At 33.7% G+C, this 13,253-nt stretch overlaps 1 long non-coding RNA gene across 1 annotated transcript; it reads right to left on the bottom strand.

Annotated features, from left to right (window-relative positions):
- Nucleotides 1–4,031: 4,031 nt before the first annotated feature.
- On the bottom strand, nt 4,032–11,062 carry LOC116421093. The gene is made up of 3 exons (XR_004231410.1): nt 11,002–11,062; nt 8,180–8,228; nt 4,032–4,234 (listed from the first exon to the last, which is right to left on the bottom strand). It is a non-coding gene; the product is annotated as an uncharacterized LOC116421093 (long non-coding RNA).
- Between the last annotated feature and the right edge of the window lie 2,191 nt (nt 11,063–13,253).

Genomic DNA, 13,253 nt, shown 5'->3' with positions numbered 1-13,253 from the left:
GAGTATTTGAGGTAGGTTGAACTAATATCTTCCTGAACCCTGGTCCGGAGTTCTATCCACAACATCACCTAGATACTTCTATTATATATTACATAGGTTATGATAGTATCTGAATGAAAAGACCAAAGTGTCGTATAGAACACTAAGAAATATTGTACAATTAATGTGTCTGATTTTGTGTGTATACACATGTGCATACAGAAATAATATGCATAATAAGAGAAATTTCAGTCTTATATAAACATAGCCTCTGGATGCCATATTTGACATCAGGAAAACCACAATTCCAATGCTACTTCAACACTAACTAGCTATATGATCTTGAACAAATCACTTCGCCTCTCTCAGGCTGAATTTCCTCATTTGTAAAGTGGGGATAATAACAGCACCTCTTTTAAAGGTGAATATATAAAATTAAGGTAATAGTTGCCAAGAGCTTTGTCACCCTTAAAGCACTATATAAATACGGCTATTATTATCACTTGAGATCATCCAAGAGACAGTCAAAAATTTTGCCTCTATTCTACTTTTGATGAATATCATAATATCAGATAATCTAACTTTATTGTTACCTATCATTTGGAATGGAGATGAAAATGAAATGTTTTAAGAATTGATGGGCTTCTGCAATGTTATGATTTTACAAAAAAGAAAACTCTTTGATACCATAACATCGTTATTGTTTGTCATTCATTGTTAAAGAGGACCATGAAAACAGGGAAGTAATATCATTACATGAAAGTGAATTGGATATAAATGAGGAAGGGCTATGCAAAGTCTTCAGGCTCATTTTCTCATTTAGAGACATCTGGGTCCGGTGGCAAAATATAGCTCAGCAAACAAAGTGCACACAATGTGGGACCTTGGCATTTTTCAGCTAAGATCTTTAGCAGGTCTCAGTTTGACTGAGGCAATATCAAGTCAGTGATTAAGGGTAGGTAAGAAATAAGGCAGAAAATGGCCTTTTTACCAACTCAAAAATATCAATCAATCTAGGAAGGGAAAACTCTCAGGATTTCTGACCAAAACAGAAATAAATGTTATTTACATCCACTCTGAGCCATCAAAACTCAAACAATGACTAAGTGAGGTTTGGCCAAGAACCTATTAGTTGGCTGATCAGTGAGCACAACTGCAGGAAACTAAATAAGTTTTTGTCTTAGTTCTTGCCTTGAAGAACCACTCTAAATGTAGAGCAATTTCCTGAAAACTCCTAGTTGTTTTTCACGATGGTTATTCATCTTATCAAAGCCAGTAATAATTTTTGTCAACTCATGAGCCTACCACCTGTGTGTACACCCTTCACAAGTCCCCCAGAAGTGCCATCTTTTTAAACTGATGAATACCATGCTATGTCACTATGTTATGTGGGTTCTAGAACCACATACAAAAAAAGGTTTCGAACCAAAAATAAATTCCACTGAATTAAAAAAACATTGATTAAATACCTATATACAAGGCCCTGTGCTAATTATTAAGGCTGCAAAGATGAGAGGTAATATAGTATAGTAACAGACAGCTCTCCTTATACTCAAGGAAGACCTGGATTCAAGTCTAGCCTCAGAAACAAACTATGATCCTAGGCAAGTCATTCAATTTCTTATGCCCAAGACAACTCTCAGAAACCACAGTTTGCATATAAGTTGCTGCTTTACATTGGTGAAAGGAGTTTCAACTCTGGGAGTTCCTTTGTAGGGAGTGAAGTGGATCAGTGTAAAGAGTATTAACTTGAAATTTGCATCAAACATCAATTAGTTCTATGAACTAGAGTGAGCTATTTATTCTCTCTCAGATTCAATTTCCTCATCTATAAAATAAATATAATAATAGAACCTACCTCAGAAAGTGGCTAGAAAGACCAAAGGTAATATATAAAGCATTTTGAAAACATTAAAGCATTATATAAGCACTATTTACTATTATTATTATTATTATTACTGCACTAATAAAATTGAAGACTGAGCACCAAAAATTGGCAAAAATCTTTTGCTAAATTCTGTATCCTTACACATGTATATCTGTCTAAACATATATATAGATATGTATATGTTTGTGCAAAATAATACAGAAAGTAAATTCTATAAGAAATTTAAATTCTCCTGAAGATTAGTTCAACAGAAAAATCAATAATAAACATATAAAAGGTTATTTTTGACCAGTTTATGCAATTGTGGAGGGGCAAAGGAGAGATTCAGACAAAGTACTCTAAAATTTTGAGATGAGATTTTCAGCTGGAAATGGAAGTTGGAATTTTAGGAAAGGCTTCATTTGAGAGATGGCCTCTGAGGTTAACTTTGAAAGAAAAGAAATTCAATTTTGATTATGGTTCTTATCCATAACTGGTTGCTATGGTGGAAAAATGAGAACCTTGTAGGGAAGTAACTATTCTATTGTAGAGTCTGGTAGAGAAAGAGATGAAAGCTATCAATATGCACCACAGCTTTTAAGGTGCCAGATTTCAAAGAAATCATAAGGAGAATTGGTACAATCTCATAGACTATTCTACAAAGGAATTCAGCCACAGAAGAAGAAACCATATCATAGATTAAAAGCTCTTAGGAATATCAGAAGAGCATTTAGTCCAACATCTTCATTTTACATATGAGAAAACCAAAGCCCCAAAAAGAGAAGTGACTTGTTCAAGATCACACATATAATGACTATCAAAAGTAGTAGCTAAAGTCATGCTCTCTGACTCCAATTCCAATACTCATTTCAAAGCATGCAGAAAATCTCAAGAATGAAATTCGGAAAAAGACACAAAGAGAGACAGTTCCAAAGAGGAGGGGGGGAATGTGGTTGTGGAACTGTCTGAAGAGACCTAGGTGGATGCACAGAGAACTTTAAAAGAATTTGAAATTTACAGAAAGAAAATTATGGAATTTGCCCCACTAGGACAGGATGAGAATAATAGTTCTTCACTTCTTTCTTGCCCCTATCCAGGGTGCTGACCCTATACATAGGAATAAAAATACTTTCAAAGCAAGTCTAGACAAGATTTTCTCAAGGTTTTTTTTTTCCCTACAATATTCAGCTTTATGAAGATTAGTGCAAATTTAATCATGGAAAATGAGACATTTAGCCTTCACCCTCATTTTACAGATGGATAGACTGAGATCCTTAGATATGAAATTACTTGCCTAAAGTCACACTGATAACAAGGAAAACAGCCCAGAGAAGTTTGTGACTTATCTAAGATTATAGAGCTAATAAGAATTAATAAGAACTATACCAGTTATTTTATCAATTACACATTTAAAAAGACAATTTTAGATTTTTATTCCTTAAAGAATAGATTTTGTTATACTATGAACTCACTGAATTTTCCCTGGCTTAAGAACTTTTTGAAGGAAAAACATTATTTCAATAGAAAAGCAAATTTTACTGAAGGATGTGATCTATAATATTGGGATCAAAGTTTTATAAACTTAGAGCTGGAATGGACTTCAGACATCATCTCATAACCCTTTTATTAATGGTAAAGAAACTAAGGCTTAAATGGCAAAGTTAAAGAGCTATGCTCAAGGTCACTGAGTAGCAAAGACAATAATTTTGTTTTCAGGCCTCTCTGTACTCCAAGGACTTTCCACAATATCATGTAGCTGTTCTGAAGTAGATACAAGGAGAAATCATTATAATAAAGAGGAGATTATAGAATGAAAGAGTTGACTGAAGGGACTTCTGGGATGCCCCAGCATCTAACCTATTGGTTTAATCTTGTCAATATTGGTTTTAAAAAATATTATATAACATTTTAGATAGTGGAGAAGATTTGGGAAATATTCCTCTGGTGAAAGGCTCTAGTAGGGTATAAATATAAAAAGACATAATTTATACAAAACCTCCTTCCATCTATAAAATATGAAAGCATGGTTTTAGGCCAGTGACAATTCTATGACTCATGACTTCATGATGATGAGAAAAGATGTCTAGATTCGCAGAATGCAAGATCAGATTTGACAAATGATTTTAGTGAAGAACTATCTGTTAAATGAAGAGTTAATTTCAGAGAAGGCTTCAATCAGATTGGCTAATAGTAAATTTTTTTAGCTACAGAAACTACTAAACACTATTTAGTCAGTTATAGATGAGTGGAGAACTAGATTGGTGGAGGTAGTACTCACCATTGACAAAATTACAGGTCCTCAATATACTGTGTATGTAATCAAAATAGATGAAGAGTTCCACAAAACTTAAAAGTTCCATCAACACGAAGGGTCAAGGAATAAAGGGACTGAGGAAAATGAAAAAAAAAAATCACTTAATTAGACAAGGAAGATACTGGCTGAATGAGTTGACCACTAAAGAAAATGAACATGAGATTTATTTTTCTTATTGTCCCACCTCCTTTCTCAAATGATTAGTCAGGCAACATTCAATGACTGATTACCTTTTACTGGAAAATGCGTCTATTTTGGTAGCATAAAATAGTTCCCTTATGAAATGCACTCAAGCTTTGAACATATATTTCTATCTTGCCTAGTATCTTTGACTTTATAGAACAAGTTATGTTCCAGCAGATTTATTTATGAAACATTTTTATCCACTGACTTCTTTTTTTAATTAGAAATACATCCCATAGGGACAGCTAGGTGGTACAGTGGATAGAGCACCAGCCCTAAAGTCAGGAGGACCTGAGTAAAGTGATGCAAAATATATTTTCTGTTCACCATGTTGTAAAAGGAAAACAAACAAAATAAAACAATAAAAAGAAATCATTTCAGAGTTCATCAGTACTCTCTCTGGATGTGAATAGCATTTTTCATTATGGGTTCTTTGAAATTGTCTTGGATCATTATCTTGATCAGAGTAGCTAAGTTTTTCAAATGTTATCATCCTTACAATATTGCTATTACTATGTACAATGATTTCTTTGGATATCCAATTCTTTGCCACTATAAAAAGAGCTGCTATTAATATTTTTGCATAAATAGAATGTTTTCCTTTTTCTTTAGCCTCTATGTTATAAACCTTGTACTGGTATTTCTGAGTCAAATGATATACCTAGTTTTATACATCTTTGGATATAGTTTCAAATTGTTCTCCAGAATGGTTGGAGTAATTTACAACTCCACCAACAGTTTGTATTAGTATCCTAATTTTTCCATATCTTCTCCAGCATTTGTCATTTCCTTTTTCTGTCATGTTGGCCAATCTGATAGGTGTCAGTTGATACCTCAAAGTTATTTTAATTTGTATTTCTCTAATCAGTAGAAATTTAGAAAATTTTTCATGTGATTACTAATAGCTTTGATTTCTTCTTCTGAAAACTACCTGTTATTCTTTGACTATTTATCAATTATGGTATGGGGTCATACTTTTATAAATTTAGCCTACTTAATTATATATTTGAGAAATTAGTTCTTTATCAAAGAAACTTGCTTTAAAAAATTTCTCCCTGTTTCCTATTTTTCTTCTCATTTTGTTGCATTCTTTTGTTTCTGCAAAAGCTTTTTAATTTCAATCAAAATTAACTATTTTATTTTTTGTAATTCTCTCTATTTCTTGTTTGATTATAAATTCTTCCTTTATCCACAAATTTGCTACATACATTTTTCCATTTCCACTTAATTTATTTATAATATCACCTTTTATATCAAAATGATTTATCCATTTTGACCTTATCTTGGTATATAATATGAAATGTTGGTCTATCCCTAATTTCTATCAAACTTGTTTCCAGTTTTTCCAAAGTTTTGTCAAATGGATAAATTTTTAACCCTAAAAGGTTTGATCTTCTGTTTTTATCAAACACTAGATTCATTTACTACTACATAATGTATACTTAATCTATTCCACTGATCCACCACTCATTTTCTTAGCCAGTACCAGATTGTTCTGATGATTGCCTTGTAATGTAGTGTGAAGTCTTTGGCATTGCTAAACAGTCTTCATTCACATTTTATTTTCATTGATTCCCTTGATATTCTCAATCTTTTGTTCTACCAGATGCATTTTGTTATTGTTTTTATTAGCTCTATAAAATTATTCTTTGCTAATTTGGCATGGCACTAAACAGGTTAAGTAATGAAGGTAGGAATGAAGGAAGGTAGGAAGGTAGGAAGGAAGGAAAGTATAATGGCTTTGTCTACCCATTAGCAATTTATATTTTTCCAACTGTTTAAAATTGTCTTAATTTTTTGTACAAAAATAAGGCAGATCTTTTTGTGGTGACAAAGATTTGGAAGTTGAGAACATGTTCATCAACTAGTAAACAAGTTGTAGCACATGATTGTGATCGAATACTATTTTCTTATGAGAAGGGTAATTTCATAAAAAATATGAATAAACTTACATGAAGTAATATAAAATGAGAAAAGCCAAGAGATCATTGTGCTCAGTAATAACAATGTTGTAATGATGATCAACTGTATAAGATTTGGCTACTCTGATCAATACAGTGATCTAAGACAATTCCAAAGAACTCATGAAGAAAAAAATACTATTCACTTCCAGAGAGTAAATATATTCCCCACACATGACACACATATATATGTTCACATGTGTGTATGTATGTATGTGTGTATATATAGTGATTTGGCCAGGATTACTGGGCTAGTATATGTCTGAGCTTAGATTTGAACTCAAGAAGGTGAGTCTTCCCGTCTTCAGGATCAATACCTACCTGCCATTAAAATTTGTTACAAGTGTTTTATTTTACTATTTCACTATGGGTGAGATGTGAGAAAGAAAGTCAATTTTTGTTCATTGAAAAAGTTGTCTAAAAAATAAATTGAGAAAAAAGATGGGCTGGTTATTAGGCAAAGATGAGGGATAACAGATAAGTATCCCCAGTGTTCCACTGGCCTCCTAATGATGCTAATAGAAGGCAAGAAAAGCCCCCAACCCAATTGAATGAACCTTCTATGTATATGTGAAACTTATGGAAGGATATTACAGAGTTATCTAAGATGAACATGCGTGGATGGGAAACAATTTGCATTATCAAAGCAGAAATACCAATCGGCAAGATCACAGATCCATTTAGCATATATATGTTGAAAATATAGATCATTTGAATTATTCCTTCAGAATATTAAAACTATTTCTATCATGAAATACAACTAAAATCTTAAAATCCTTAGAATAAATCCTTAGAGTAAAAAAAATCCTTAGAGTAAAAAAGAATAATATAGCTTATGGTGAATTAAAACAAACTGAATCCTCAGATTCCTCTTTTCTTTTCTCCAATTAATGAATGCTTCCCAGAACTTCTATTTTGAGGAAGAGCCCAGACCAGCCATCCTTCATTCTCTGGACTTTGCCAACATTCCTCCATGCTATTACATTCTCCTCTCCTACCTGTACCGTTTTCATCTCCATTTTATGTTTTATCTTTCCTCAGTAGAATGTAAGCTCCTTGAAGGCAAGTTTTGACTTTCTTTTTAACTTATATTTGTATCCTCTGTGTTTTGTTCAATATGTGGCATGTAATAAACGCTTCATAAATGCTTGTTAATCTGCTTTTTGACTTGACTTGAGTTTTCCTGTATGGGCTAGTTTAAAAAACTTTTGTAATTCACACACCATTTCATAAACTCTCCAAGTGTTTTATCCATATATCTCATAAAAGGAAACTTGTCCCAACATATCTATATATAAATATGAACTAAGTTATATACCTGTAGGTTTTTTCTAATATAACTTTGTAGATAAAGAAAAATGGTGATTATTCCATTAATAAAGAATGGTGACTATTCTGCAATTATGTCTTAGACAAGTAGCTGAAAAATTGAGAGATTTAAGTGACTTTCCTATGATCACAGCCACCCGACCAGTATCAAATTGTACATGCATTATGCTATTCAGTTAAAAGTGAATGGAGTCCTGAATCTGGACTCAAGATTCAAGTTTCAATTCTCCCTTAAATGCTTACTAGCTAGACAACTTGTTTCATGTTTACCTGCCTCCATTTTTTCATCTGTAAAATGAAGATAATTACCACACCTATCTACTAAGGTTTAGAGAAGGATAAAAATTAGATAACATTTATAGAGCACTTTGTAAACGTTCAAGTGCCATATAAATGCTAGCTATCATTATTATTATTATTATTATCATTATTATTATTATCAACTAAAATCCTAAAAGTATGCCATGAAGTATGCTACAGTAAAAACAACAGTAGATTTGTAGCCCATCGAGCCAGATCTAAATTCCTTCTTCCCTTCCTACTTACCATGTGTCGAGTGGCACATCATTTAATCACTGAGCCTCAGTTTCTCCTCCTAAAATGGTAATAATATCCACATTATCTATCACGTACTATCAGTGCGAGGAAATTGCTTTGTAAAGTATTTTCCAAATATGAACAATTACTATTAAACACATTTTTCTATTATTAATCATCCACAAAAAGCAACATAACACCATATCATACACTATCATATATAGAACAACACAGGGAATCCCTGCCACCTCAGAATGTAGAAATTTAATATTAAAATTTGTAATTAAGTTACTGTAACAAGAAATATGCAATTCAATTCATCAAGCATTTATTAAGAACCTAATTATGAAAACAAAATAAAAGTGTCTGACTTCATGTAGCTTACATGCAACTGTTGAATATAAAACGTATATAACTGGTGGATATAAATTATCTATATAACTAAAATAAAAGGCAATTTAAAAAGGGAGAGGGCACTAACAATTGGGTAGGGGGAGAAGAGAATTTTGGAGTGAGGATCAGGAAAGATCAAACTGCATGTGATTAAAATGACTGATTTTTAAGTAAATGTTTATTGTTGTTGTAATAATATTCTGTCATTTCAATTGTGACCAACTTTTTGTGATCCCATTTGGGGCAAAGATACTGTTTGCTTCTCTAGTTCATTTTACAAATGGGGAATCTGAGGCAAACAGGGTTAAATGACTTGCCCAGGATCACACATATAGTAAATTTCTGAAGCCAGATTTGAGTTCAGAGAGATGAGTCTTCTGATTTCAGGCCTTGTACTCTCTATACACCTAACAACCTTTAAGTAAATGTATCAAAACTTACTCCCTTAAATGAATGTTATCCCCCTTCAAATTAGTCACTTTTGTAGGAAATCTATTTATTCCAATGGATATTTCCATGGTTCTTTGGAAGTGGTCTTTTTGAATTGTCTGCCAAACCCAATCACATGATTTTTTAATATCTTCACTAATGATAAATCTTCAAATGATTAGACTATTTGAACTGAAATTTGGAAGAACACCCTCATATTATATGTAGAGACCCTAAAGCCAAAAAGAGGAAAAGATTTCAAAGACTTATGATTTAGAGAAAAGACAAATCTTGTGAGAATATAAAGTAAAAGTAAGCAACATACCATTCCCATATGTGGCTCAGAAACTAACTCTAAGCAATTACAAAAGAATGATTCTAAAAGATTTAATTTGAAACACCACCAGATTTTCCTCTCAGCTTGACTGCTTAGAATGACAACAGTTATTTGGATGTAAAGTGTACTGCTCATGAAATCCAAAAATATGGATTTGAGTCCTAGTTCCACCTTGTAATAGCTAAGTAACCTGATGCACTTAAATTTTTTAAGCATCAGTATTCACATCTGTAAAATAATTAATTAGTTGTAATTATTTCCTCACAAATCTGTCATGAGAAGAAATTTTTACATCATGAGGTGATTTATAAATGCAAGTTATTATTTGCTAAAAATTAGCTTCATTGCTTAAAAATTAATCCTTTGTAGATATGTACTTGGTCTCTAAGTTTGACCAGAGAACTAAAAGAGCAATGTTTCATCTTTCCACTTTAGCCTATTTCTGACTTTCCATTTTCATTAATGGCATTGCCATTTTTTTTCAGTTAGCCATATTCAGAACCTTTAAATCATCTTTAAAGACAGGACAAACTATCTTTCTTTATCTTCTTTCTCAAATCCAGTTGCCAAGTACTGCTGATTTTTTTTCTATCTCTACATTTCTTGAATCTGTACTCTTTTTGATTCCCACTACTACCACCTTTAAGTTCAGGACCTCATTAACTGTGATCTGTACTATTATAGAACTCAACCATTCTCCTTGGCTCCATTCTCTCTTTATTGCTATACATCCTACATATCTTCGCCAAACCAATTAACTAAAGCCCAATAATGATTATGCCATTCTTTTGTTTAAAAAAGAATTCCAATATCTACTCATTATCTAGCAAATAAAGTCCAGATTCCTTTAACTATCATTCAGAGCCCTTCAAAATCTAATTTCAAGCTATTTCATTCTGTCTCTTAAAAGCACCCTATAATCCAGTCAAGCTAAACTAAACTATTATTTCTACCTATGTCTTTTTAAAAACTTTTCTCGAATGACTTCCACTTCATCTACTGAAGAAAGGGCTCCTCTCCATTCACTTATTAACATTCAGTTCTAATATTATTTCCTCTATAAAGCACTGTGTTACAACAGCCAAAACAATGATCTGGGAGTCCTGAAGCCTGAGTCTGAGTCCTGATTGTTTGGGATCTTGGGGAAGACATTTCCTTTCTCTGGTCTTCAGTTTTTTCTTTGTAAAGTATTGAACCTTAAAGGAAACGAGCTTCCACTATATCATGTGCTACACGGATAAGAAGAAAAAGATGATTTTTGATTTGCTTCATATAAGGAATTACTAAATGAGAATAATCTCTCCACTAATGCAGGTAGACACCTTTGGTAAGTAAACTTCTTAGTTTTAAAGAGCCAACTAGAGCATTGAGAATTTAAGTAACTTGCCTTAGGTCACATAACTAGTATGTGTCAGAAATGGGACTCAACTAGGTCTTCCTGACTCCGAAGTTCCTTTCCTATCCATTACATAGATGCTTCTCATAATTCATCTCGTTTAAGAAAGAACATGAGATTTGCCTGGAGAAGAACATGTCAAACAATAGTATTTTTTCCAAGAAAAGCCCATATGGGAAGACAAAAAATTAGACACAGCTAATCAACTGAACAACAATGAAATTTACCAAAGTGCACCATGTGCTGAAGGACCACATGAGAACTAAGAAACGGTACCTTCTTCTCCGGGCTCAGCAACACCGAAAACCCAATCTGAAACTTTGTGGGCCAGGCTTCTAATAGGAAGAGACATTAATGCTGTGATTTGACATCCCTTCAAATGGCTGCTCTAAATAACAGTTTCATGAGCAGAGCATTTAAGTTAAAACAGTTAAGTCCAACTGGCTGTAGGATCCATCCAGCTGTGGCTTCCCTCAGCTCTTTAATAAAATATTAGGGTGTGTTTCTATTGTTTGTTAGCTGTCAGCAGCCCATCTTTCAGCTGACTAAGGTTAAAGGGTATGTAGATTAGTAAGCCAGCTGTTTAGTAATTGTCACACTCAGTTACTTGGCAATCCATAGAATAGCATTCTCTGGAGGTAGGGTCTTGGTTGCTAAGTAATAAATTCAGGTAAATAACCTTTTCCTAGGTCTCACTGCAAGGACAGGAGTTGATTGTGCACACAGTAAAACACGGTGGGATGATAAGTAGTGACTGTAACCCCTCCTGCCCCCCAGTTTTCTGAGCAGGACACACTGATCGCTCTAAAGGCCTTTGTGTACTTTGACAGCCCTCTTGTAGACACAGCTTGGACAGCCAGCTGCAATCTAATAAAACAGGCAATAATAATGCTATGTGTTTTTTCAGGTTACACAGTCTGTCGTGTCCCTGAAGGAACTATGTATAAGGCCTAACAAACTTCCCACAGGAACCCAGAAATGGTGTGAAGAAGTTAATGGAAAGCAATAGACCAGAGGAGCTAAGGAGCATCTCTCCCAGATAATGCTTTGTCTATTTTTCCTTCTTTATCCAAGACTGTGGTTTATCACTGATTGGATTTCCAAACACCTCGCTGACTTTAATGCTTTGATGAGATGGTTTAGTGGAAAGAGCACTGGCTTGGTAATCAGAAAATGTCAGTTTGCATCCTGGTTCTGATACTACTTGTGTATGGTTTTGTCATTTCTCTGGGCCTCAGTTTCCTTATCTATAAAATAGGTGGTGAACTAGATGACCTCTAAGATCCCCTCTAGCCTTCCAGGCTATTTCTAGATCTCTGTTTATGATCTTAAATATCTTCTAATCAAATTATTCTGAGTTTTACCAGCAGGAAGAGAGAAACAGAAAGAGATGAAGAGACAGAGTCAAAGAGAAATAGGGACAGACACAAAGAGAAATAAAGACAGAGACACATGCAGACAGAGATAGAGAAACAGAGAGAGATGGAGACAGACATGATAGAGATAAAGGACTGAAAAAGACAGATGGAGAGACAGAGACAGATTATATATACAGAGAGAGAGTAAAAGAGGAGGGAGGAAGGGAGGGAGATAGGGAAAAGGAAGAGAAAGAGATGGAGAGACAGAGGAGAGATACATAGAGAGACAGAGAGAGAGAGAGAGAGAGAGAGAGAGAGAGAGAGAGAGAGAGGAAAAGGAGAGAGAGACAGAGAGAGACAGAGAGATGGAAGAAAGGAGGAGAGCCAAGAATCTATTTTCTCTACATTCTGGATTACTTCATGAAATCTTCCTTGCCTACATTATGGGTTATAAATGGGCTTATCTCTCAGATTGTCTCTTCTTTTTTCCTATTTTTTTATTTTTTCCCCACAAGGGATTATCTGTATAAAATCTTCCTCACCACTGTTATTAGTAGTCAACAATTTTCACCAAGTATTATTTCAGAAAAAGGGTCAAAAGCAAAAATCATGTTTGAAATAATGATCTCTGAAACTTAAGTTTTATAAATTCTGTCTACTAAGTTTTTTGCCAAGTTCTACTTTAGGAGGGGGTAGGCTCCAGAACCAGCCATTCTCTATTCTTGAGAGAAGTCCTACTTACCAGGAAACTATACTACCTCTTAAGTAAGCATATTCCTCTTAAATAAATGAATTATAGTGAAACTGTACTCCCTTCCCACCATGTAGTATGAAGAGGTATTATATAAATTGCTCTATAACTCTCATTCTAAAATCCATTTCTTAGTCATTACTTTTCTATATGTGCTATTTCCCCCTGATAGAATGTGTCTTGAGGGACTATTTAGATATTTTATATTAATATCTCCAATGTTCCCTTTCCAAGGGAGTCTTTATTCCTGCCATCAGAGAAACAGGAGTTTGGGATCAGAAGTTTGGCCACTCTGCTCTTCTCAGAGAGAGGAGGTACTAGGAGATAATTATATCTATCTGTTCCCTTGATTATTGTTAGTTTAGGAAATCTGGTTTTCAGGTTCAACTAAATTTCTGATCACCATTTATTAATTTGGA

This window comes from Sarcophilus harrisii, chromosome 2 (genome assembly GCF_902635505.1).
Source record: "Sarcophilus harrisii chromosome 2, mSarHar1.11, whole genome shotgun sequence".
Classification (NCBI taxonomy): Eukaryota; Metazoa; Chordata; class Mammalia; order Dasyuromorphia; family Dasyuridae; genus Sarcophilus; species Sarcophilus harrisii.
This window is presented reverse-complemented; position numbering and strand designations above follow the sequence as displayed.